Source organism: Rissa tridactyla, chromosome 6 (genome assembly GCF_028500815.1).
Source record: "Rissa tridactyla isolate bRisTri1 chromosome 6, bRisTri1.patW.cur.20221130, whole genome shotgun sequence".
Lineage (NCBI taxonomy): Eukaryota > Metazoa > Chordata > Aves > Charadriiformes > Laridae > Rissa > Rissa tridactyla.
In genome coordinates, this window is record NC_071471.1 from 49,383,432 (window position 1) to 49,411,042 (window position 27,611).

A 27,611-nucleotide genomic window follows, 5' to 3' on the forward strand; every position below is an offset into this window, starting at 1 on the left:
CACTCAACACTTGACTCCCATGATCAGCTCAGTCTCAGCACTAACTCCCAGACATAATTTGGCAGGAGTGGAAGGCAAGGGAAACCTTAATTTACTAGAATGCTGGGTTTGATTCAAAAAAGAGTCAACTCTCTTATTGTTGGCTTCAAAAAATCACACGGTTAGACCCAATGAACTTTAACTTATCTTTTGTACAAGAGGAAATATTTTTTTCAAACTCTAAAATCAAAATTAGCAGAAAGACAAAATATATATGTGAAACACTAAGGAGAAGATGCTTTACTGTTCAGGCCTGATCTGGTTAATATTCTTTGACCAAGGTGTATTTTGAAGTTAATGACTTCCTTTTTCCAGTTTTCTCCGAGAAGCTGGGAAGCACAGACCCAATTGTGATCTCAATTAATCTAGTTTTACACTGATGTAAATTTATTCATTTCAATAGAGTTGTGCGTGATTTATGGAGATGCAAATGAAATCAAATCCATACCTAGTATGACCCTATATATACTATCTTTTCATTTAGTAATTAATTTTTTATTTTACCCAAAGGACTATCTGCAAGTATATGTGTGCAGCTTCATTATTTCAATGTTTTATAAAACTACCCAGTATCATCTTCTACAATGCATGTACTGACCACTATTAAACTATAACAGTTAAGATAAAAAAAAAAATATCTATGTCAAGGATCAACATCCACTGCAGAGACACTTAAAGAGTACCACTTGAAGAGTTTAAAGTAAAATAACGAAACAATGCCTCATCTGCATTAAGGCATGTGGAACAATAAGATGTCAAATTTTGAAAACCAACAATTTATGAAACAGAATATGGGGTATTGTGGCTTTCCTTTTTTTCCATGAACATGGCAAACCAAGAATAAATTATAACTAAATTATAATTAAACTATAGTGATTTGTTTTTAAAAATAATAAATAGAACTTCACTTTAAAAATATGTTTTCATTACAGCCACCATCACAAAATATTTAAGTTGCAGGAACAGCTCCCTAAGTATCTTACTTCTGTATTCAGATTTGCTGAACAACAGGTAAATCCTTGGGGCAAATCACTCAAATACCATAAACCACTAAATGACCACAAGTGACCCTTACAAAAACTTGATTTAGTGATAGGCATTTCAGTACAGTCTTACAAGCCTACTGGTAAAAAGATCCTTTAAATGTGGACAAAAAGAGCATCTCTGAAAATGTGCTTATCTTCGATCCCCCAAATTCACAAATTGAGGATTTTCTCATTTAATTTTTTCTGTATTTTGAAATGCCTGATGATTGATGAAGATTGTACTGTAAGGGTGAAATGCCAATTCACAACTTAATTTTGAAAGGCAAGAGTTGGAATAGCTCCCACTGAAGAAAGGAAAAAAAAGAATCAGAGAAATTCCATAAGGAACTGCTTTCCAAAACATACTCTAAGACCTTTTTGTTCCTATAAGCTTCATAATGAATAACTGTTCACAAAAAAATGTATAAAACTAAATGAAAAATCTTGTGGTCAAAATTTGGTGTAATACACTCTTGGCCTGTACGTGTTATAGAGCACAGTAAATGCTATTACATGAGACAGAAATCTTTAGATAATGCATTGGGAACACAGTAACTTCATTAATTGTTATAAGATCTGTTTTTTTCCCCCTCATGAGCAATTCCAAATATCCAGGATTATCTACTCTTCTTTATAATAAATCTGTCATATCTCCATCTGAGCACATGTAATAGTCCGTTTACTTTTTAAAGAAGTATTTTTACGTATGCTTTAAAGAAGATGTAAAACAGTCTAAGCAATAATGTAATTCAACAGTCTCCGTTGTTTTCTGCTCAGGGGCATTTACTGCTTTCAGCAGCATCAGGCAAGCCAATAACCCCAGATCTTGCTTGCACTGGCTGCAGGATATGCTAATTGTGAACCCCGAAGATCCAACATATTAAAACAGCATGTACTTAATCTGAAACCTTAACTGCATATGTGCTAATTAATTTGGATCTAAAATTATCATATTATTACTTTGGTATTTTGTATAATAATTTTCTGTACAGCACAAAATCCATCATATTGCAAGTGGACAAGTATAAATGTATTTAACTTAACATCTAAGGAAAACTAAAATCAAGTGTTTTCAAACTATAAATACCTTGGGATATTTTCCTTCTCAGAAAGATAAAAACGGCAACAGAATTTTAAGAATTCTTTCTGGAGTTTTTGGATATTGTCATTATTGTTAGCTGTTCTACTAATGTTAATTACATCATTACATGATTTCCCATGGATAACGACCTGTAACTCCATCTACTTATTCTCTACAGAGGCAGAGGGACACAGTAGATTAGGAAGCTGTCAAGATGATAAAATGACATTGAATGCAAATTTGTATTTGTAATACGCCATGCAAGATTTGGAAATGCTACTTGAAACAGAAGCAGCTAACTAGCTTCAGGCACTGAATGTATGCTTCAGGCAGCGAATGTATGAAAAAATGCAAATACATTAGAATATCTGAAGCAACAACAAAAAAAAGATTGTATCAAAACTTCATTAAGAGGAGAATCTGTCAATAAATCAACTGAAAGATAAGGACAAGTATAAATATTAAAACACTCACCAGTTATAACTGCTATAACACCATTTCTCTTGATACAAAAGCTAACCAGTAATGATCTAAAAGGTTAACTCATTAGTCCTTATTTTTAATTTTCCAGAACAAATTCCTAAGCATTTCACCTTTAATACCTTTAATCTAAAAGCCAATTTTCTGCTCATACTTATATTGATGGAACCTGACTGATTATCAGTGGGATTATACCAGTACAGATTAAAAGAGAATTTGGTCCCATTATCTTAATTCTGGTAAATTGTTAGTTGTTGTACATAGTACCTGACCATTCAAGACTAAGTCCTCAGGATACAAATGCGTTGCTCTGTTAGTGGGCTGTGAGGACACTCCTTAATAACTGTAAAGTAATTTGAAACTGAAGTGACCAGATCAATGCTCGACACTGATAGGAAAGTACTGCCTGTGCATAGGATTTTAAAGCCAACATCACCACTTTTTATTGCTAACACAAACACATTCCTTTTTACCAGTTTGGGTACAAAAACTACTTCTATAAAACCAAAGCACTCTAATATTAAAAAGAGCACGCAGAAATTAAGTTAGAACATCCAGGTGTTAACAAAAATTATTTCTACAGATCTGTTATTTCAACAATGTCAAAAGCATTCATCCCTTTCTTAACGCGACATAACCCACACTCTGGAAAATGCTGTAGACAGCTGATATGTTATCCCAATTTTTTTTTATTGCAACTAAAAAGAGGTTTTGTTTGTTTGTTAGTATTTTTATTAATATGGCAATGTGATTACTGTTATTTTAAGACAGTCTAAACCAGGATTAGACAATTGTTACTGAAGGCTAAAAGCCGCCTACTACTGGCCAGTAGCAGCAGTGGCCAGTGGCAGCAGGCCACCCTTGTAGATATCCAGGTTTGTAATGCATATATGCCTATATTCACATTTTCTTGTACCATGTATTAATGTACATGGATTGCCTTGTGGATACATAGAATCATAGAATTGGAATGGATCTTTCAGATCATCGAGTCCAACCATCAACTTAACTCTGTCAAAAACCATCACTAAACCGTGTTGCTAAGCACTGCGTCTACCCATCTTTTAAAGACCTCCAGGGATAGTGCCTCAACCACTTCCCTGGGCAGCCTGCTCCAATGCTTGATAACTCCTTCAGCGTAAAAATTTTTTCCTAATATTCATCCTAAGCCTCCCCTGGCGTGACTTGAGGCCGCCTCCTCTTGTCCTATCATCTGTTACTTGGGAGAAGAGACCAACCGCCACCTCCCTACACCCTCCTTTCAGGTAGCTGTAGAGAGCAATATGGTCTCCTCTCAGCCTCCTTTTCTCCAGCTAAACAACCCCAGCTCCCTCGGCCGCTCCTCATAAGGCTTGTTCTCCGGACCCCTCATCAGCTTTGTTGCCATTCTCTGGACACACTCCAGTGCTTCAGTGTCTTTCCTGTAGTGAGGAGCCCAAAGCTGAACACAGTACTTAAGGTGGGGCCTCACCAGTGCCGAGTACAGGGGGACGATCGGCTGGTCGTCCTGGCCACAGGATGTCCTGCTGGCCACACTGTTCCTGACACAGGCCAGGATGTTGTTGGCCACCTTGGCCACCCGGGCACACTGCTGGCTCATAATTTAGCTGGCAGTCGACCAACACCTTTTCTGCCAGGCAGCTCTCCAGCCACTCTTCCCCAAGCTGGTAACGCTGCATGGGGTTGTTGTGACCCAAGTGCAGGACCCGGCCCTTGGCCTTGTTGAACCTCATACCCTTGGCCCATGGATCCAGCCTGTCCCGATCCCTTTGCAAAGCCCTTCTACCCTCAAGCAGATCAACACTCCCACCTAACTTGGTGTCGTTTGCAAACTTAGTGAGGGTGCGCTCAATCCCCTCGTCCAGATCATTGATAAAGATACTAAAGATAACAGGCTCCAATACTGAGCCCTGGGGAAAACTACTCGAAAGGCTGATTTCTGAGGCCAAAATCTGCTATGCTCTAGGTTCAGAGGAACAAGGAAATTTCAGAGGAGCAAGACCACAATCATCAGCTTCTCAGTTGACAAGTATTTACAACGTTTAAATTTAGCCTAATAAGGCTAATATTTTTACTGATGAAACGTAACATGGTAATGAAGAATCTTCATTTTCAGACTCTCCAGTTTTCTCCTGGAACTGCACAGGCACTTAGATTTTCGCTACACAGATTCCATATAGCAGACAAGAATTTTCTTTCCTCATTCTATTTCTATGGACCACTTAACAACTCCATGATTACTTTTAGATCACTTGAATACCCACGGACAAACGCAAGGCAAACACTAAGCAACAGCCTCCTTCAAACGGTAAGTTAGAAATGAACCCACATTCAGTTAGTTCAAGTCGACATCTTCAGTAGCTGCTCCTATTCCACCACCACCCCCAAACCCAATGGAAAGTTACACAGGGAACTAGTATTACCAGCTTACAGCTAACCTTTGCTATCAGAGCAGTGTGTCACGCCTGGTGTGTCTAAATCCAGATTTATCAATTCTTCAGGTTGCTTCCTCAAAGAGGAGAAATAATTGCCACAGTGAGGACTCCTAGACTTAGCAATACTAAAAGCTCACCCTTTAGTAGCAATGATTTTGATGAGTTGCCTCTCTACAACTGAGCCCCAGCACTAGCATACCATCTTCTAGACCTTTTTACACACAAGCCAAAACAAACACTTCATTTTCCAAAACATATTTGTTAAAAATCCCAGTATAACCCAGTATTTTAACATTTTGGAAACTTTATTGTGACAAATGTAGGAAAACAATGTTATTACAGCCATTCCCGCAATTAAATATAACTTATAGTATAATTGTGTGAACTTTTTCAGTTTAAAAAAAAATTTTCCTCCACTAAAAGCCAAAATAGCATTCTTAAATAAAGGGACTGTATCTAATTTCCTTGCTAATCCATTATCCATTTTAACAATTGCTGAAGTCTGAACAAAAGATACCAGTGTTAAAAAATGAGAGCTAGAAATACATCAAAACAGATATCTTGGATTGTTGCGGAATGAGGTTTTAAAAAGACAACAACTCTACAGTTCTGTAGACTGCACGTTCAGAAGATATTAATGTAGGAAGCTCTAAAAATCCTTGTAACCCTGACCTTGCCAGCGATCATACACATAGCAAACTCCAGGTGTTACAACATTGAGTTAACCTCGCCCCCCCCGCCCCCAAAAAAATAAAAAACCCTCAACAACAAAAAACCCAGGACACTGACAAAGAAGTCTAAGCTTATTCCTCAAATGCTTTAGACTCTTCAAAAAACAAATAAAAAAAATCTCCCAAACACAAAAACCTTCTTAAATTATTACTAAACTGTCAATCCACATCACTGACAGTTTGTACATACCAAGTTTAAGATTAGCAGATTGCACTCCTGTACACTGAGAAAGAACAAAAACAAAGAAAAGAAAATTTAGAGAGAATTCTGCAGCACAGTGATGAATTCCAACAACTGGCAGTGTGCATTGATGGATCCCATTTAGAGTACTAATAACTTCTACCAAGTATGCAGAAATCAGCCAAGTTATGGAATTCAGAGTTTAACGCTGCACATGAGATTCCTGTTACGAGAAAAATCCAGTGTTTTGGTAAGATGTAAACTACCTCAAAATAAGGAAGCAATTCAACTACACTACACATATGACTGAGCATTATGCAGTCGTACAATACTTTATTTTGTCACTTTAACAGCTTAAATTCATCTCAAGATGTACCTTCTTTATTGTAATACACAGCTATTGTACAACAAACTCTTTATGGCAGGAGAGTACTTTTTGCTCATTTACAAGCATGTCACCAGAAGACGATGCTCACTTAGCTGATTTCCCCAGTAAAAATTCTACTTTTCTATCTGGGAGAGTACATCACCCAAAACCTTCCTACTGTAGCTACTTGGAAAGCAATCACAAATTGTTCTCCCTTGAACAACCTGTTATTCCAAGACAAGGTCTCCTTGAACTGTAGTAATGAAACGAATGTACCTGGAAGAAAACCAAGCTATTGTTACTAGTGACCGACTGAACAAATTTTGCCCATGTACAATAAATAGTTCCCAGGTATGCATATAAAGCCTTGCTGCTTCCATCAGAATACATAAAATCATTGTCTTCAGCATACCCTTAGAAATTTAAATGAAAGGTGAGTGTTGATAAGCAATTATGAAGCAATTTTCCATTTGTCTATTTTGTACTGAAAGCCTAAAGTTTGGTTCAGAAAAGATGGCGATAATAAACCACTTTAACATTTACTTCACTATACTGCGTCACACTAAAAAGAAAGAAGATTTCTCTTACTCAAAATTGTCTAAAATAATACTCACCTAAAGCAAGCAATAAATACTATATATGCAACCAGTATTATCTGTACTATTTATTATGTTCTGAAGAAAACATCTACCACAAGGCTCAGTAAGGATGGATTTACACCTTGTATTGGGAAAATAAAACTATCTCTTCCAAATATGGAGTCTGAGATCCAGATCACCCAGTGAAACCTTCTACATGCATACTAACAGGAGCTCCAGTTATCTGCAGTGTTCACAAATTGTAGGGTGTTACATCATAGCATGTAAAAAAGACAACAAACAACAAAACCAAATTTTATTTTTTTAAAAGTCACTCAAATATAATATTCTCTTTTCACATCTCACAGAATCAGTAATGAAATTTTGCTTTTTTGTCATACTATACATTCCCCATAATCATACAGCAAGTATCTAAAAATTAACTGATCTTCTAATAGCTCTGCCTTGGCAAATCAATAGGTTTCTGCACAGCACAAAGTAAACTAGTACATCACTCAAATACTTTTTTCCTTTGAATCTAATGATCACATTTGTGTAACCAACGAACCAAACACAGCCCAATTAATTCCTTTACTGCATTAAGAAGTTCTTCTCTTGACATGCAGACATAACTCCCGTTAATGCTAATGGGAGTTATGCGTGTTTATCACAGTGACAATAAACTCTTTTGGATACACAGTACAGAGTCTGCAGGCAAGTGTGAAGATCCTTTGATAATATACTGTACTTCCCGACTCCAAGAGAGAAAAGCTGTATGCTTCAGAAACTGAACTATTTAGACGCACCAGAGTGGGGATAGTCATCATAACTGCTAGGAACTACTTCTGTTTGCTTGTTCTAAACAACTTCACTCTTTAATTTGAGGGTCATACAGCAAAACACTTAAGAGGGAAAATTTTGTCTTAACTTTGAATGTGTTAAGAAAATGAAACTTGTAACTTTAAAGAACAGGGGAAAAAAAATAATCAAATGACAGGACAAAAGTTCCAGGTGGGTAGGTAGGTCTGCAGTTCTGAGAAACAAATCAACAGTGCAGTGTACAAACAGAATAAAGTCTTGGGAGAAGATGTGGAAGCTGTGCTGGGGGAAAGAGGCCACAATGGTCTACAATATGAAAAGAACATTTAGTAGATTAAGATGTTATAATGTTCTACACACTCAAATTAAACTTACAAGTTTGACACAATTTGGCTAATACAAATTTAACTGCAACCATCCTTCCCCCCCTTTTTTTTTAATCTGCAATTTATGCTGTCTTTTTGTGAATTTATTATTTCTTCAGTCTAGATTATTGGGCAGAGTAAAACAAAGTTATAAAGACGGTGAAAAACTGTGGCTTTAGATTTCTTGAATTTGTTTGTAGAATAAATTAAGCCTAATACATTTTTAAGTACTTCATAAATACTGTGATACCCATGTTCAGTTTTACAGCTACAGTTTGTATAATCTAAACTCAAGTTATTTTTAAAACACTGAACAGAAGACTAGATTCTTTCAGCTACAAAAGAAAAGTTTCTTTGAAAGACTGCCAAAAATACTTTTATAGCTGATATGTAGCTGACACATTAACCTGCTAAATGTTTGTGGAAGTACTAATGACTAAGCAAGGGATATCAAAGACAGTGAATAAAAGAACAAACAGCTGCCAGAACTTGGCATTCCATTCTGCTATCATAGCTAATATGATTGGCAAAGGAAGTTACACCTACTTTATAATAATAATACAACATTTGGCAAAGACTTCTAGATGGAAGTATTCCAGCACTCGATTTTCCAAAAGGTGTTGCATGATTCATTAGAAAGATCAAAATAAAATATACTACTACCGTAACTGCCATACCGCAGAGAATTATAAAAATAATGCATCCAGATAAGCCGTCTGCTAAGATATATAATCAGTATTATTTTCACACTAGACTTTTTACTATCATTGGATTGTGATGTCGTTGAAAGTGTTCAGTTAAATATACATGAATATCCAATTGACTTGATGCCGAACATTTTACTGAAGAGTGGCTTTTTGGATACTATGATAGCATAAGAGTCCAATTTTAAATAATCCAGTCTACATTAGTAATGACAGGAAATATTAAAAATTTAAGTTGACTATCCACTGAAAAAGCATGGAAATTAACATTTAAGAGCTACTTAACATTTAAGAGCTTTGAAAATCCCCCAAAAGATCCTAAGTTGTATAAAAAGCCAATAAATCTTGGATTTTCTAACTTACTTTTATTATTGGTCTAGTAATTTTTCTACTACGCTCAGTGTAAAATGGAACTCTACATGCTTATGATGATCAATATTTATAACTTATATTAATTTTACCCAGTATGGCAATCCTTGTTGTATCTTTGGTTATAGCTCCAACAGATTTCAAGTACTGATTCTAAACTGTTACAATAAAGTGATTTAAAAAAAGATACTGGTTTCAGAATACGTAGAATGTTGTTGCAAACGGTTGATTACAGAATCATTATTATGATGATAGCAAGCGTCTTCATAAAACAGGAAAAATTACACAGAAATTGACCTTAAATCTGTTGAGGTTAACAAACAGAATTAATTAGTCAGATATAACTGGCTCTGGGATAATGTAAGTAAAAGTGATGTAAAATGACCACACTCAAATAATACAAGGCATTTCTTTTCAGCAGGTAAAGACATAGACTAAAAATTGTGCACATAAAAATTGTATTTTAAAGTATTAAATTTTAAAAATGTTACTTAAAAAACCTGAAAATGCTAGTTTAATATGCTGTCACAAAGTTCACAAAATAATGCTTTCTTAAATCTTTCTTTGTGAAATTTATAATGTGAATAAGCATTCGGAAATACTGTCTTCAGTGTTTTTGTCTGACTTACAATATAAATAGAATCACAATATCATAAATATTTAAGTAAATGAATAAATAAACTAAAATTCCCAGGGCAAAAAATTATTTGTTTCATGTACTTAATTCTCAATACCTTCATTTTAAGGTGCAAGAGTCTAGGGAACTGTTACCCACAAAAGCACTATCATCCCAATGTGCTTAATTAGCTCTTGATTAGGACAAATAATAATAAGCTACATATATTTATTCTACTTAAGTGTTTGTACCATGCATGTTTACTAATGTAAAAATTGATAAAATGATCATTCATACGCAGACGAGGCACCAAAGGAAACAGGAGACACCTTTACTCTTTGTTGAGCACACCTAAGGAAACAAGTCAATCCCTCTTTTCAATAAGAAAAATGGCCAGGCTTCCTCTTGGATAAGGAAGAAGCACGGGGAGTTTACAGCAAAGGACTTAACTTGGTGTCTCTGGAAGACTTTGCAGGGCACACTAACTATAATAATCACTCATCTTCACGGAAAAAATCACTCATCTTCATTGGCCAAGAGGACTGTGATGTGCAGGTCTATGTGGTGCAGTGAGGAATTGTCAGTAGCTCCCCATCACTCATCTTGCTCCAACCTCAGCTGCACACTCCCATGTACCATCTCATGCCAGCTCCGGCAAGGGCTTCCCGGGCTTCTCCCAGAAATGCAGCAAGCACTTTATGGATATGCATTTACATCATATTGGCTCATAATACTGTGCCCAACAGCTGCCTAAAGTTTGTTTTCCTACTAGTTTTCACATACACTCCACATGCCTTCTTTTCTGCCTTTATTCCAACATTACAGCACACCATTATAAGCATTTTGGGTAGGAAGACACATAATTTCAGATGCTATTTTATAATGAGTATTCTAAAATAAAAGCCACATTCACCCGTCCCACCAACTTCTTGACCACCATCCCAAACCCTGAAAAATCAGAGTATTTCCTGAGGTAATTTCTTTAACTTTTAATATTTTCTTAAAAATTGTCTTAAGTAAGCTAGTAAAGATCTTACACCGCACACTACCCAGTTTTTATTTTTGCACTTAGGAAAGTTGGGAAGTGTTTGCTTCCAAAACAGATAAATAACAACTCATTACAGGATAAAAATTATGTTCCAGATCAAAACCTCAAAAAATAGCAGAATTCTACTAGGGAAAACAATCTCTCATTTAATTAAAACTACTACAAATTTACATAGCTGATGAAGTAAGGGCATGGAAAATATGCACAAAGAATTTTCAACACAGCTATTGGAAACATGATCAAGTACCTCAAGTACCATTTCTTACAGAAAATGTCTGCTTCAGAGACTTATGGCTTTTTGCCTGCAGGTATTAATTGGCATCTATAAAAAATGATAGGATACAACAGATTGACTACTGAAACATCATGTACCGCAAACATGGAGAGCAAAAACCAGTTCTTACATTTAAGAAAAGGGAAAACATGATATAGATAACTGAAGATGTGCAATGTGACCTCAACATCATGCAAGATTGCAGGCGCTCTTCTGGAATAGTTGAATGAAGCATATGAGGTAAAAGTGGGAAAAATGCCACATGGACTTCCTAAGGGTAGATTATGCCAGACAAATTTGACATTTTTCTTTGATATTTAATACATCTGGACTTGACTGAAGTATTTGATTTAATGCTGCAGAGGACACTATTAATGAAGCTGCAGAAACAGAAAGTGATCCTACGCAAATCCCAGGAAAGTAATAGGCAGTGGTGCCTGGCAATGGGTTGTGCTGAAATAGGGATCATCAGGCTTCAAGCAAGTTCATGTTGGACCTCCTCCAGGATCAGCCCTAGGACAGATCTTACAAAACACTAGTGACAGACACCACAGAACAGTACTAATGAGATTTGCTTACAAAGAAGCTCAATAAAGAGGAAAAGCAGAAAACCTTACAGAGGAACAAAATGACTTTGAGAACTATTCACCCGTGAAAACACAAATGGTATGAAATGCCTTAGCATGAAAGGCAAGGACAGATTCAATGCCCAATAAGTATATATTTTTTACCATAAAGTTAGGGGCTTATTTGTTGGAGAAAGATCTGGACATAATAGTTGACCACAACCTGACTTTTTTTTTTTTAATTAAAAGGAAAAAAAAAGGCAGCAGCAATTCCAATACAGATAGACAGTGAAACATTAATTCCATTGTAAGCATCCTTGTTATCACCACAACCAGAATACGTATTGCAGTCCAGTCACTGTTTTCAGAACAGAAAAATAAAAAATGCACAGAATAGTAAGATCATGAGAATTAAGAGAGTATAAAGCGATGCTAAAATAGTTCAGCTTTGTATGGCTTAATAAAACAAAGGATAACAAAGATTGTATACATTAGACTATACATCCTTCTACAATGAGATTACTAGTTCAGTGAATGAGGGGAGAGCAATGGATGTTGTTTATCTTGACTTCAGCAAAGCTTTTGACAGTTTCTCTCATAACATTCTCAAATGATGAAGTATGGCCTACGTAAATGGACAATGAGGTGGACTGAAAACCATCTGAACTGCTGGGCTCAAAAGGTTGTGATCAACCCAGTAAATCCAGCTGGAGACCAGTCACTGGTGGTATACCCCAGGGACTGATACTGAGGACAACACATCTTCATTAATGACCTGGATGACAGGACAGATTGCACCCTCAGCATACTTGCAGACAATGCAGAACTGCAAAGAGTGGTTGATGGATCGTGGGGATGATGCTTGTGTGGAACTTCGACAGGCTGGAGAAATGGGCCAACAGGAATATCATGAAGTTCAACAATGGTAACTGGAGAGCCCTGCACCTGGGGTAGAATAACACCATTCACCAGGACAGATTGGCAGGAAAGTAGTTTTGCAAAAAAAGACAGGGAGGTCCTAGTGGAAAACAAGTCAAACATGACACAGCAATGCACCCTTGCAAGACTACTGACAGCATTCTGAGGCTGCATTAGGAAGAACACTGGCAGCAGGTCAAAGGGAGGTGATTGCTCCCCTCTACTCAGTGGGACATACTGGACCGAGTCCAGTAAAGGGCCACTGAGATGATTAGGGGATTGGCACATCTGTCACAAATAGAGGCTGAGAGAGCTGGGACTGTTAAGCCAGGAGAAGGTTCAGTGGAGATCTTACTAAGATGTATAAACACGTGATGGGAGGGAGCAAGGAAGAGAGAGCCAAGCTCTTCACAGTGGTGCCCACTGACAGGACAAGAGGCAAACTGAAATACAGGAAATTCCATTTAGGCATAAGGAAAACACTTTTTACTGTGAGGGTGGTTGACAGCTGACACAGGTTTCCCAGAGAGGCTATGGAGAGTCCATTCTTGGAGATATTCAAAACCTGACAGACCACAGCAACCTTCTTTAGCTGACCCTGCTTTGAGAAGGGGGGTTGGACTGGAGGGCCTTTCCAGCCTCTGCAATTCTGTGTAAACACCAAAACGGCTACTTGCAGGAGAATCTTGACACAAACATGGAAGCACATTAGCCAGGAAAAACGCAGGACAAAAACTGCAATATTATTTACTTTGGAATAGCTTTTCAGAAAAAGTTGAGGAGGGTAGAAAACCAATCAGATGGTTTTTAGATGAAGCTGACAAATTGGTGAAAGGGAGTACAGGACACGATTGCCTGTGGTACCTAGAAAACTTCAGGTCTTTCTCTTCAAAGAGAAAGATAACTTCATACTTCACATCTGCAGCTACCGTGAAATAATACATCACTGAATATGCACACAACTGAGCATTCAGTATTACAGTCTCGGCAGATGTGCAACAATCTTTCAGCAGCCCCAACTTTAGTGAATCCTGTCCTGTATTAAATGAAATATCGTCTTCAGGCAATTACAAGTTTTACATTTAAATAGCATGCTAAGTTCTGTTTCTTTAAGCAAAATTAACCAGAAAATTTTAGCTAATGAATATTTCCAAAACAAAGAGCAAATTGGACATAGTCTGTGCCTCACATGACATCTCTGATGTTTACAGAGAATGACAGGATCTCAGTCTGACAACTTACAAAGCCTCCAGAAGCCGAATTACTTGTAAGTGTTCATGTTAACATAGAACTGTGACTGGGGCCACTAAAGTACCTTTTTTACCTTAGAAATATTTTAACTAACATACCACAAGAAGTGAAAATGTTAACGACTTCTACCTGCTTGAAAGAAACCACAACCAACCAACCCCCATCCCCCCAAAACCAACAAAAAAACCCGAACCACACCCACCCCCCCATGCCCCGAAATTTCTATTAGGATTTTTTAAATGTCTGCATTTAGTATGATATCTGCAATTAAAGATAAAACTCTGAACTAATAAGCAAGAGCTAAGAGATGTCAATTTTCAAACCTAAACCTGCAAAAGTTGAAACATTCAGAGCAGGCTCTGTCACCTCTCCTTCTGGACCTCTGGGTCTCAAGATCACTGCATGCGAGAAGTCTTTCTCTTGTTTTACCTATTTTTACTCCAAAACAACTTCAGTGCCCTACCAACCATGGCAGATCACATAACTTCGAAGCAACTGATTTCATGGCAACTAGCAATAAAACATACTACTAAACAAACATTCAAAACCTACATCAATTGAGGTTTTATTTTATTTTGTATTTCTAGCAAATTACCAAGTTACCAACCCAGTGTATAACTATAATAAAGGATGTATCAAACTATTTATTGCATGGAGTAATAACTACTCGTCATTATAAAATATGTTTCATGCACAAGAAACCAAATTTCTACATACCGCAATTTAAAACTCTATGTTTTCTATTGAAATACATTCAAATACATTCAAGTAGTCTATGGAGTTATCCTGCCTTCTCATTTGGCAGTTTTAAAACTGCTATCACTAGATTTCCTCTCTCGTAAACAGCAGCTGTCCACACAATACACAAAAATTGCATTGTAATTATTTTCAAATGGCAGGATTTTCTTACACACAACTTAAAGATCTGCCCTATGTTGGCATGCAACATATGCTCTTTGTTGGCTTCATAAGTCACCCTACTTCAAGCACTGTAAATGGACCACTACAAAGTTAAATAAGAACTTGAAGTTTTATCACAGTGCCCTCCTAGCAAGCTTTTACTGTCCTCTGATCTTAAAAAATGAAAACACCACACAGAAAAACCCAACTTCTCAATCCTCGTAACACTTATGGATTCTGTTCCATCTGATCTATAAACTACAAGTAACCAATCAGTTTCTGAAATGCCTGCTGTGGCATCTCCATGCCCATTGTATCTGAATTTAAAACTTTGATAAAACACTTCAAAAAAAAAAAAAAAAGAAGTTGAAGTATCTACCATAATGTATGTTTCCAAGGAGAATAAATGGATACTCTAGTTACAGATGATGTGTTATTTATTCTTGCTAAATCAGAGCAGTACTTCTGCCAAATACTTCATTTGATAACATCCTGCATGGAAATATGTCAAAAAAGCAAATATATAATATATATAAGCCAAAACCCACTGCAAGTCAGGAAAAAAAAAAAAAGGACCTTGGGGAAAAAGAGCTATATTTAACTGCTAAGAAGCCATGGGACAACTATATTTCACTGGAACTGATAACACCAGGAACATCTTTTTTTTGACAACTAACATTTAGAAACTGTCAGTTTGTGTGTCTAGCAATCTTTCATCTCTGTAACAATTCTTTGTAGCCACATTTTCAATCCTTAAAAGAAGGAAGCAACTTAACTTTTAAGAATGTTTTCCTTCACTAGAAATAGTTTCTGTCAGCGTTTCTTCAGTGTGATTAAAGACTCCTGAAAATTTTCAAGTCTACATGCCCAAATCACTGAAGTTCGATATTAAATATACTGGCTTCCATGTTCAACAGTATCAAATAACTCCAACTTCTACTGATACTGATTAGAGATAAAATATTGAATGCCTACTGTGAAAGTGAGGTGCTCACTGGCTCTGAGTGTTTATCTGTGAACATTTAACCAGAAGAGAACATGAAAACTTTCATGAGGAGCTCCTGTTCTCATGTATGGTACAACCAATGCTATTCTCTGATACGGCTGAAACCGGCTATATCAATTTCCCATTTATCAGCAGGATACAGGATTTTAAGAACTGGGATCTCAAAATTTGATTATCATTTTAATAGATTCGAGTTCTTCCAGCTTTACTGTTAAAGAGCTGGGTCACAGGGGCATGCAAAAATAATTTTATTCCCAAAATACAACTAAAATTCCAAATACAACTTCAGATGTTTTCTCAGATCTACGGAGACCTAAATGTTTCAGAAGACAGTAGTCAAAACTGAAGACAGGAAGAAGGGTTAAATGGCAGAAATACCCTTGTTCACTGGTGTGGACACTTAAAAAAACCCCTACCAAACAAATAAGACCACCCAGATATGCAAGAATGCTACTTCAGCCGGAATCTAGAAAGACCAAGGGAAAAGATGATGGAAGCCAAGGAAGCACTAGCCAGCAGGCTGCCTAGCGCTCAGATACCTCTTGTGCGGAAATGAGCATCTCTGTGACTCCTCAGGCCTCTTCCTACACACGATTGCAGTGGAATCTAGCAAACACGTCCAGCACAAAGATTTCTGGGGTATGCTCTTTGAAATGATAATAATCACTATTTCTCCAAATGATTCTCCATTATTTCTCTTTGTAAAAATCACAAAGAAGTTCCCAAATCAATCTGGCTACCATCTACTGTGAATCTAAATTCCTTTTTACTTAGCCAAAGAACTCAAACCAGCAAGCCCAATAAAACTGTATTTTAATAATTTTCTGTAACTACAAGCAGAATTAATACTGAAATACCATTTCTTCTTTAAGAATCTTCAGGGTTAGTTCCTATTCTGGCAAACGCACAGCATTAAAACCACAGCAACTCTTTTAGTAGCCCTGTGGGCTCCCTACTCTTCACATTTTAATGTTCAGTGCAAAGTTAAGAGAGACATATGATCCTAGGCTCACTTCAGTTCCTTCTGCACTGCAAGCATACGAATAAGCTACTTCTTATCATCCATTCTCTGCACCTCTAAAGACAAAAGTACTTAAAAGCAAAATGAAGACATTAAATACAACGCACTTAATCAGTTTGATCTGTAATACGGCCCTCCCAGAAGATAGAAAATTAGACAGCTTTCCTGTATGCATAAACAGATATACCAATTTTTTTTTTTTTAATTGGGACATCAAAAACATTGGTTTTAGAAAAATGGAAGAAATAAGATTTACCCTGACCTGTATGCAATGCTCTCAAATATTATGTATTCTATTGCTTTTGAAAGTGTTAGTTAAGAAACAAAATTGATAAAAAGCAAGTAAAAACCACACACCACTGTCATAGTTTTTTTACTGAATTACCAATAACACACACACTGAGAAAGATTGGTGTTGAAAAATTACTGCCTGCTAAAATGGATTTAGTACAAACCAGAACGCGTAGTATAAAAGAAAATTGATCACTACTTACAGAGTGCTATAAATGAACACAGTGCTTTACAGATAAACATTAACAGGGTTCCTTCCCCTTAAGAGCGTATAATTGAACTCAAATGGGATACTCTGAATGACAATTAAGGTTTGTGAAAATGAGCGGAGGCATTGTTATTGCAAAGATGAATATAGAAAGAAACAGAGGCTTGCATACTCCCTGCTTGATTTTCTGCAAAAGCTGTAATTCACACACTGCCATTGTTCTGATGGCTGTATGGATTTGTTCAAAGGAAAGATTACATACCTGTAATTTACAAGGTGGCAATTGACTATTAGAACTATCAGATTTGATATTCCTTTTATTAATATGGAACACTAAAGAAAAGATAAGAATTCTGTAATTGATGTGGTTCACTGCTTAGAGTATGACATTGTTTTTCATCTCAGGACAAATGAACATAGTTCTAGCGTGCATTTTGTTCAGCTTCTGGTTATGGTGGAACAGACTGAAAGCTGTTTGACATAGACGAGAAGATCAATATAGATGAGATGACAAATGACCACCAGCTGTGTAGAGTACAACACAAATGCAATACACAAAAAACAGAAGAGAAAAAAAATCGGAAATAAGTGACATGAAGTAGGAAACTGAAAAAGTCTTTGTCAAAGGACAAATTTAGTGCAGTTCTCTCAAGGGTTCCGAGACAGTTTACTGATTAATTCACAGAATGGAACTATATATGAAAGTTTAAAAGTAACCCATAATGGGACAGCTGGGGATATTCCTCTGTCACTGGCAGCATCATAAAATGAACAAAATCAAGAGCCAGGTGAGGTAATAGGCACACTAAAAGACAAACTAGGAACATTTTGACACAGATGCTGCAGTTGAGAAAACAAAAAAAAAAAAAATCACACCAGATACTATTTAGGAAGTTAAAGCTACTCCCTATTCCAGCATCTCATCTATTCCGAATGCATCTGAGCACAAACAATACAGAAGACGATCAGAGACTTTCTAATAAAGTCCATGAGAAGGGATACATTCAAAGGTTTCTTGAAGAGTTAGGTCCTAGACTGGGAAGAAAACTTCGAGGGAGCAAATGGCCTGCTTGTTAACATACATGATCACAACTAAAGAAAACCCCCAAAATACGGTAAGATACAACAGAAGAAATGTAAAGTATCAGTAAATGTAGAACCATCCAAGCAACAAAGCAGGCTTGAGTGATGAAATAGTCAAGTGGTTTGAGAAATACTTGAATAAAAGCTGGTTTTGGGTTTGTTGGTATTTTTTTTGACAAACAGAAAAACTAGTTGAAGTAAAAAAGCAAGAAAAGAAGTATGAAAAAACAACAGAAAATACTACTACTTCTCTGGTCAAATCAATTTAATTTACAATCAAATGCTTAGGTACCTGCAGAGACAAAAAAGATGTAAGAGTATCTGAAAATTTTTCAATTAATAAATAAGAAGTATTCTTCACCACACATTAAGATGTTGAGTTTCAAATGTTATTCTTTGATGCAAGGGGAAAAAAAAAAACCCTATTTTTATATGACCTCATTTTTTGTCTACGAGATCTGAGAAAAGGTGTCCACCCACAGGCAACAATATCACAGCGCACAAGAACAATCAGACCACTGAAAAGGAAACAGAACACTTCTGTGGGATGATCCAAAAACCTGAAGTGTTGTCACTTATGACACAGAAGGCAAAAATTAAGGTAAAAATTATGTATACAGTTATAAAATTTAGTTAATATACCTCTTGTTAATTGTTTATAGAACTTCACAAGACAAGTTAACTTTTCTTCCTAATATCCAAAAGAAAAGCACTGCAAATTTTTTGGCCAAAAATGGAAAGTAAGTATCTATGAAGGGAAACAACAGAAATTTATCACTAGTTATCTTAGAGATAAATTAAAATACGAATAGCATTCCACATGTCATCTGTCAGAACAAAGGAACATCTGAAAGGGGTGGCAAGGGACAAATATAAACCCGTAAGATTAGGGAGCTACTCTTTTTACAGTGCACCTTCATAAGCATTTATTCTGTTAGTGTCAACTCATCTGTTTCTGTAAGAGCTTCTGGTTTTGCAACTAGGAATTCAACACCACGAGATGCACAGTTAACTACAGAGATGGGCAAAATAAAGCTGTAAAGCAGGAGCAAATCTGCATTATTGAAACATGAGACTGTAAGAGTAATGCTCTCAACTTTTGCAACATCATAACACTCAGTACAGCACCTAAACATCAAATCTCATTAGTGCACTAACATCTAGAAAGTAGACATTACAAGAAGAGGAGGCTTAGAGGTGCCGCTATACCAGTACTATTATTCATTTACTTGAGAAAGGAAAACACAATTTTTGTCCTGTGATTCCAGATTGTCTAATCTCACCATAGTATTTCAATCATAACCAGAAATAATTCCTTCAACCGCAGTGTACCCCTTGGAAAAAAAAAAAAAAAAGACTGAAGCAGGTATGAACAATTTGTTCTTTTGCTAAGATGCAGTGGCAGGCTGGTAGAAATTTAACCCTTTGGGATTAAAAAGTAGTTAATACGCAACAGTGATGAAAGCGATGCTGGCATTTGCAGTGTTTTTGTAGTCTATCACTGTTTATTTTGGAAAGAAAACTTGAAACGTGAGCACTTTTCACCGAGTTTTACACAGAATAATTGAACTGAACACCATACTTTTGCTAGAAGCAAATCTCAGAGACAAAGTGCATTGAAATTAACCACCGAGAACAATAAATATATTTAGAGGGATGTGCACTGGAAATGTCATTTCCTTATGCTATTTAAACACATAATAAAAGCAGGGTAAACATTTCAGCTTCATTCATAGAATCTGTTTTACAACACGTTACATAAAATGAATCTAAATCTATCTCTTAATTGTAGCAGATGCAAAATTAGTGAAAGCTCATCCTTATTATAGGACTGCTCTCGTGTTCATAAATACTGGCTTCAAGTGACAGTTATATTATGCAAAATTCTCAGTTGTAAGGATTCTGATAGAAGCCTCACTGTTTTTATTGGGTAATAAAAATGCAAGTCACTCTAGTGGAACCTTTTGAAGAAATTTCTTTAATATGTCATTAACACTACCTCATAAACTAGATTGTTGATTTGAAAAAGGTACGAGGAAAACTCCACGCATTTCCTGCTGGACAGTTTAAACCTAAGAGTGCAGAAAGAAGGCTGACTAATAAATTCATCGATCTTTTTTTACCTAAGGTATTTTAGAAAGTAATATTCCAAATTGAAAGGCAAAAATAACAGAAACAAAAGTAATTCTATCATGAAAATTTAAAGACAACGATGCTAGAAAACGGTAACTGTTTCTAAACCTGAGAACACACAATGGAAAAAACCTAGGATCAGTTCATTAATATTACAGTTGGAGATTAAACTCTGATTACTTCTGTTGCATAATGAGAGTCCAAGACAGTGGAGAAAAGCTGGAATCTAAACAGCCTCCTACAAAGTTTAGATCAGCTTCACCCTTTTTTCCAATTGCATCCGGCCCAGAAGGACTCTTGCAAGACTACGTGGCAGCTTTGCCTGTTCCAGATAAGCTCCCAAGACACCAGGGAATGTACAATGAAGTATTTATAAATTCACTGGAATCATGATGGACTCGGGACCATGCCTCCCGTAAGTATAGCTCTGAAAGCACTCCAGTGCTCCCATGGTTTAAAAGTGGAATGTTACCTAACACAAGGATCTCACACTCTGACATTTTGAATATGAAAAGTGTCGCATATTCATTTCAATTCAAGAACAATTTTCTCAATATAAAAATTGTTTTTTAAGATAGCTACACAAATCATCCATACCTACATTTCATTGGAAGTAAATAATTTTTAAAATTAAATCAATACAAAACATTTTGATCTCTCATTAAGATTTGGTTTTTGAGATTCAAATATCAATTTTCTGAATAATATACAGACTATTTTGTTATTTTCTCACAAAAACATATTGGTCATACTTTTACCTGCATGACTCCTGATTAATATTGGTAAGACATATGAAGCTTCAGATTGAAACAATTTTTCACTTGTGTGCTACAAGGAAAGCGCTGGAAATATATAAATTATACTTTTAAAGTATTTAATAGCATGACTTTGCTGTTCCAATACCAACGCCACTGTATTGGAGAGACTTCTCAGGAAATTTAAGGTCTAGAAGTAATGTCACATTCAGTTTTGGCTGAATGCTGAATTTCGCTGTACTAGCTGGATTATTGATGATAATACTATCTATAGGGCTATGTATTTTCTACCTCTACAGTGTCTTTTTCCACCTGAAGCTTAACACCCTGCTGCTGTAACAAGATTTGTTGTCAACACAGTTGTCAGTACACATTGTATCATTACCTTATACATGGTTATAATACTTCTAGATCTGAAAATACACTTGTTTCCCTCACTGACTATAATAAGTTACTTTTTTTTTTTACTCTTTCCCAACAACTTTTCAAGTTATCTTTAAAACTGTTGAAATGAAATGGGAAATGCATTTTTGTGAAACTTTAGATGTTTTAAAGAAAACCAAAGCAAACTCTCAATAGCTTGCAGAGACTAAATAAAAAACCACTTCAAAAAAAAGTTATTTGTAACATTTTTATACATACGGACACAGGAACACACTAAAACCAGTCCCCTCGATGGCTGCACATACACACAAGGAAGGGCAGAAGCTCCATTTGGATTTCTAACTTCCAATTTTTGAAGCACCTCCAATACTTCTTAAATAATTTACTGAACATAAGGTTCCAGTCAATATATTGAGTTTGATATATCATTTATTATATGTATTTACTCGTTTTATGCTGGTTGTGAATCATTAAAGCGGAGTCTGTATTCCTGTTAACATGCAGCTTTTAGTTTGTGCTGTGGCTACTTTAGTATACTGTGTCATGGCCATGATAGCTTAATGATTTTAAATAATTTTCCCAGCTAGATACCACAGACTTTTCACTTTCCTCATAAAAAAGTATATTGCATACCCATTTAATGCACATTAGTAAACGCATTAAATCGGGAAGTCTTCCTGTATTTGTCAATATTAATATTGAGTGGAAAAAATATCCTGTGAATAACTACATGAGTCCTGAAAACAAACATAAAAACAAAACAGCTTCAAGGTGACGGAGACAGCGATCCATTCAAAATAGATCTTTAAATTTTTATGGCCCAGATCCCACCATTTAGCAGTTCTTGCCACTAGTACAGCTGGTTATAGCATCTTAAAATATTTTTCCATCTTGTAATTAAGAAGCTATTAAATATTGGGACATATTAATCACTCTCTCTCATTACCACATTAGAAATCATTGTTGTCACCACACAGTATAATGTAATGCTGGATTAATATAGTGGAAAATTACTAATCATATAATAACATTTCAATGTTTTTACTACATTAGCAAAACTGATTAAGAATAAAGTGCAAATAATAAATAAGACACAATTTTACAAGCAAGGAGAAAATTACAAGGAAAATGACAGCGCTGAGAATGCTGCTGTACCCGATAATATAAATATCAATTATGTTATGCTTCTGGCTAGAATTTAAAATACTTCAGAGTTGCTGATACACAGCACTTTTGGAAATCAGATCTCTTCTTCTATGCCTTAAATAAGCCTAAAAATTGTTATGGCCTTTTCTAATTGCCATGGAATTTGCAACCAAACAGGAATTATTTTAAAGGTTGGAAACCATCTACATTTTTAACTTCTGTTAAGTTGTACACATTTTTAAGCATTACATTATAGTAAGAAAGCTAGCAGATAATTTCAAGTTCCAGCTAGAAAATAACTGTATAATTTTAACAATCCCCTGTAGCATATTTAGATATTACACTTTTGACTTAGTATGCATGAAATGGAAGATACCAACAGGATCCAATTTCTGTTAGCATCCACGTAGTTTTTTCTGAGGACTTTCAAGCATCCATAAAGACTGCTTTTAATCTAAAACATCCTTTTAGTAACATGCAAGTTCCAAAAAGCATGATGAAATGTGAGATTGCAAATACAAAAGCCTATCCTTTTTATCAGGCTTCATTTTGCATACTCTTACAAAATATGAAAGAATTATTATAAATGGATATATTACTTATTTAAATATTCTAATCAGTGCATATCACTTCAAAAGCAGTTAACAGCATATATTCAGATGCTTCTGTAATTTCTTTTGATATAAAGAATGCAAACCAGAATTTTAACAACTTTTACTAATTCTAGCAAGTCTACTGCAATTCATTTAGACTTGCAAAATGAGTTTGAACTAATCTGAATTAAGCAGAACTAATCTGACTTAAGTATAAACATAACTTTAACAAATATTTAAAGGTAATCACAGAATGCCACTTTAGACCTTTACTCACTTTAGTAAAGATGTTTTTAAAATACTGAAAAGAACAAAACATTGCAAAATGTTTTATTAACTCACAGACAATAATACTAAGTTAAGTGAAATTTTGATATCCCCTTGCTTACAGAGTCTTTCTGCTGGACTTATATTCAATTACAGTACTAATTAGGTATGTTTCCACTTACAGTACTGTACATACTTCACTATGCACCTCAGTCTCACAGTCCAGACAAGTTTTTGGCACTCAGTTACCATTAGAAGTTAACTCAAGTTCCACAGAATGCCAACATCCATTGCGCTTTGCTCCCCATTGTTAAAGGCCCCTCTCTTCTCAGTTGATTTTAAATTAGTGAAGAAAGTGGATCATGAATGCATTAGACTGTGAATTTCATTTAGGTCCATTTAAGATTTCTCATTAAAAAAGTACCGTCTCCCTGAAACCAAGGCATAGTGCAGAAAGGTATCTTTATTTGACAAGGCTTTTGTCAGGGAAGATTGGTCATGATGAAAATGCATTTCCTCATCAGAGAGACAGCCCTGAGCCCACCCAAGAGTTTTGTTGCAGATCACCTAGCAAAGGTGTTGAGGAATGGGAAAGCACCTTCTGAATACAGGTTTTCTGTACCCCAGTGACTGCATGGACTACTTCAGTATTGTTTATACTCCTATCAATGTCTTTCTTACCCTGGCAAATTTGGCTCAGTTGGTAAAGACTCTTGAAAAAGTTTGCTCTCGAAATCTTTTAAGGGTTTCATAAGAAGGAAAGAATATTTGCTGACAAAAGCATAGCTGACAGCATGAAGAGTCACAAACTACCAGTGAAACTTCATTTTATGACAGGGTAAAAGAAAAAGCTACTTCTCTATATTTTCTTCCTCAAATCCATAGAGATAACAGTCCTCTTTTAGTAAATTGCAACACTAGGTACTTCTAAGTCTGAATACATTTATGATTCTTACACCCATGTTGGGAAATACTATGTTTTATACTGAGAGAAAACCCGGAGAAATACAGAGGGAGAAGTAACAGGAAAACAATTCTTTGAAGAATCAAACCCTGTATTTGTCAGCTCTTAGTTCCCAAATTTGAAATTCCAATCCTGTAATGCCTAAATTAACAAGATTGAAATACATAGAATGCTACCTTGAAAGGGATTTTGATGTAAACCTAACTTCAAATTTCTTTGCTATTAGGAGATGATATTTAAAATTTTGTGTTCCAGTTCATTTTCAGAATGAGATATTTAACTACTCATCTATCATGCATTTCAGTTTTGCCACCATGCTGGTTCAACTCTTACTTAAGAAAAAAAAACCCTAAAGCCCCAAAACTGAAAAACTCGCCCTGACATTTATCACTTTCAGTTATGTTACTAGCAGAAGTCTAGTATCTGCTGACTGGACTCATTACTTCCTTCATGAAAGACTGGTGTAATGAAATTCATTAAGTATCTGATCAAGATGGCTCATATTTTGGCATGGGTTTTTACAGTTTCTGGATTTTTATCTAAAATACAATCTCAAAACAATGTTTTTGTGAAGAATGAGGTGATACTTCCTGAAATTCACAGGAATGAGGGAAGACTTGATAGCAGGTGCACAACAACTCATTTATTCTTACAACACGTATTTGTAAACAAATAATTTTCTGTTTATTCAGATAAAAACAACCACTTAAAGTATTGACATAATAAAATTCTTTGCATGCTGAAAAATTGTTTTCTTTTTTATTATACTGGTCCCAATGGAAATTTAAGAGTTTCTGCAGATGCTGACTTGCTGTAATTCAAAAGCATTGCCTCAAATCCAGTTTACCCATATAATCTCCAAAATATCACTGCTTTTAAATTAGAGGTTTAATAGATCCCTAAATGGTTTTGTCATCTAGAAGACCGAGTTTTCAACTTACTCACACTAAGAAAATATAATACAAAAAAACCCAACTCAGAACAGGCGTTAAAGGCCTGAGTTTACCAACAAAAGCAAAGGTACCCTATACCTGGAAGCCTCATCTTAATTGCCTGCTGTCTAGGTAATGCACCACGTGCCACGCGCGAGAACAATCACAGATGTGAAACCTTTACAACACCTAGACACGATGCACTAGACTGAGGACAGCAGGTAGGTCCACACTGAAAATCTGTTACATGTGTTCTTACAGTGTTTTATCGTATTTCCTATTAAAGAAACACCAACAGTTTAGAAAGTGAAGATAGCAATAAATTTGAATAAAAACATGAACTGTTTTGTTCCGTTACCTAAGAAACCTTAATCTATGAGCACATGCAAGTTAAGCTGCTACTATGATTAAATAATTATGCTCTAGTATCAGGAATGGCATTGGTTGATGGTGTTACACCTGCTTAAGTAAGGAGACTGCAAAGCCCAGGCACATTTTTTGAGAAATTTTGCAGCGTTGTGGATCAATCCCAACTATAAATCTTTTTATTTCTAAGTTGTTATTGGAAGTGTTTGAAATAAAGGTTTGGGGTTTTTTTGTTTTTGTTTTTACAGTAAAAGCTCACTTTTCTCATTTACTACTCCCCCTACCACCACCTCCTTGATCGGAAATTGATGGGTGCACATACAACTTGATTTACTGAGAGACAGGTATAGAATGAGACCAAAAAAGGTCACAGAGAAAGCAGGTAAAATACAACTGCCTGACAGCATTCTACTAAAGATGCTCCACTTCCCCAGGAACAAATATTTTTACCTTCTAGCCCAACTGTAGAGCTAAATATTTCTAAAGGTACCAAAATAAATAAATAAATCAATCTTTATTTTTCCCTCAGTTATCTTTCACAGTCTTGTCTGAACTCTTTACTATGTTTACCTTGCTTTATGCTTAAATCTGTAGTTATTTTACTCCATAGAAAACAAGAAATGAAATGGGCATTATCAAAAAGAGTTACTGAAAAGGCATCAACATGCATGAAAATGGAAGAATAGAAAAAGATCATAAAAGTTTGGAATTCAAAACAGCATGATAAAGAGAGTTGAAGCAAATAAATACATAGGTATAATAACGGGTTATCATTTTTGCATACTGCTTGCTCCTATTGTGCCACTATTGGTGAAAGCAAAAGAGCACACTGCTGCTTTTTTCATCCCAATACTTTTTAATAAGTTTCCTTCCTGCAAATTAAAACCTGAGCATAACTAGTAGCGGTAATTATGCTAGTAGTTACATGTGTTTCAGTACAACTCTAAGTTGGCTGAAGTCACCACCACTGAAGGTTCTGCACTAAAAGTTTCTAATGCACAGCATCCGCTTATCTCCTCCTCTTAGATACCCCCAGAGCTTCAGAGAAATCTATTTCATCGAAATGAAGTTAAAGTATTTGAATTAACAATTAAGGCAGTCGTTAACTGTTTCATACAACATACTGCAACCTACAAATTCAGGCCAAAAGATGCCACTGACTGATTTAGAAAAGAAAGATTCTAGAATGGGCCTTTATCAATGAAGACTCTCTACACCCTGCCACACAGTGCTCTCAGAAGCAGTAATTTCCATCAGATACTGATACACTGCGATCGGACAGGAAAGGAGAGGGAATCAGAAAGTATTTGCCTCAGTCTTCTTTCTGATACAGTTTTGAACAAAAGCCACAGGCCAAAGCAAGGCCGGCAACTACTTTAGACCCTGAAGACTTGTGCCAAATTAGTAACTCAGAGTTTCCCTCTGGGAGAACGCTGTACATGAAAATAATCTCCTTCCGATTCCAGTATTTATGGCCACAGGTAACTGTAGTATATCTATACAAAGTAAAGCGGTCGATGCAAATCACACATTCTTTGATCCATCCTGGATTTATTGTCACCATTGAAAGTTTACAGGTGATTTAGAAGGCAGTAAGATCTGAGGTCACTAATTTCCCTTGGAAGAAAATTTCTGTGGGCTGATCATCAGGAAAAATCTAGACCATGTTCATAAATGATATAAAATGCTCATAAAATATACTGCTTTACATTGAC

The 27,611-nt window shown here is 35.8% G+C and overlaps 1 protein-coding gene across 2 annotated transcripts in view; it reads right to left on the bottom strand.

Annotated features, from left to right (window-relative positions):
* ADK (adenosine kinase) overlaps positions 1–27,611 on the bottom strand; it is a 298,411-nt gene that overhangs the window by 169,849 nt on the left and 100,951 nt on the right. The window lies entirely within an intron of this gene.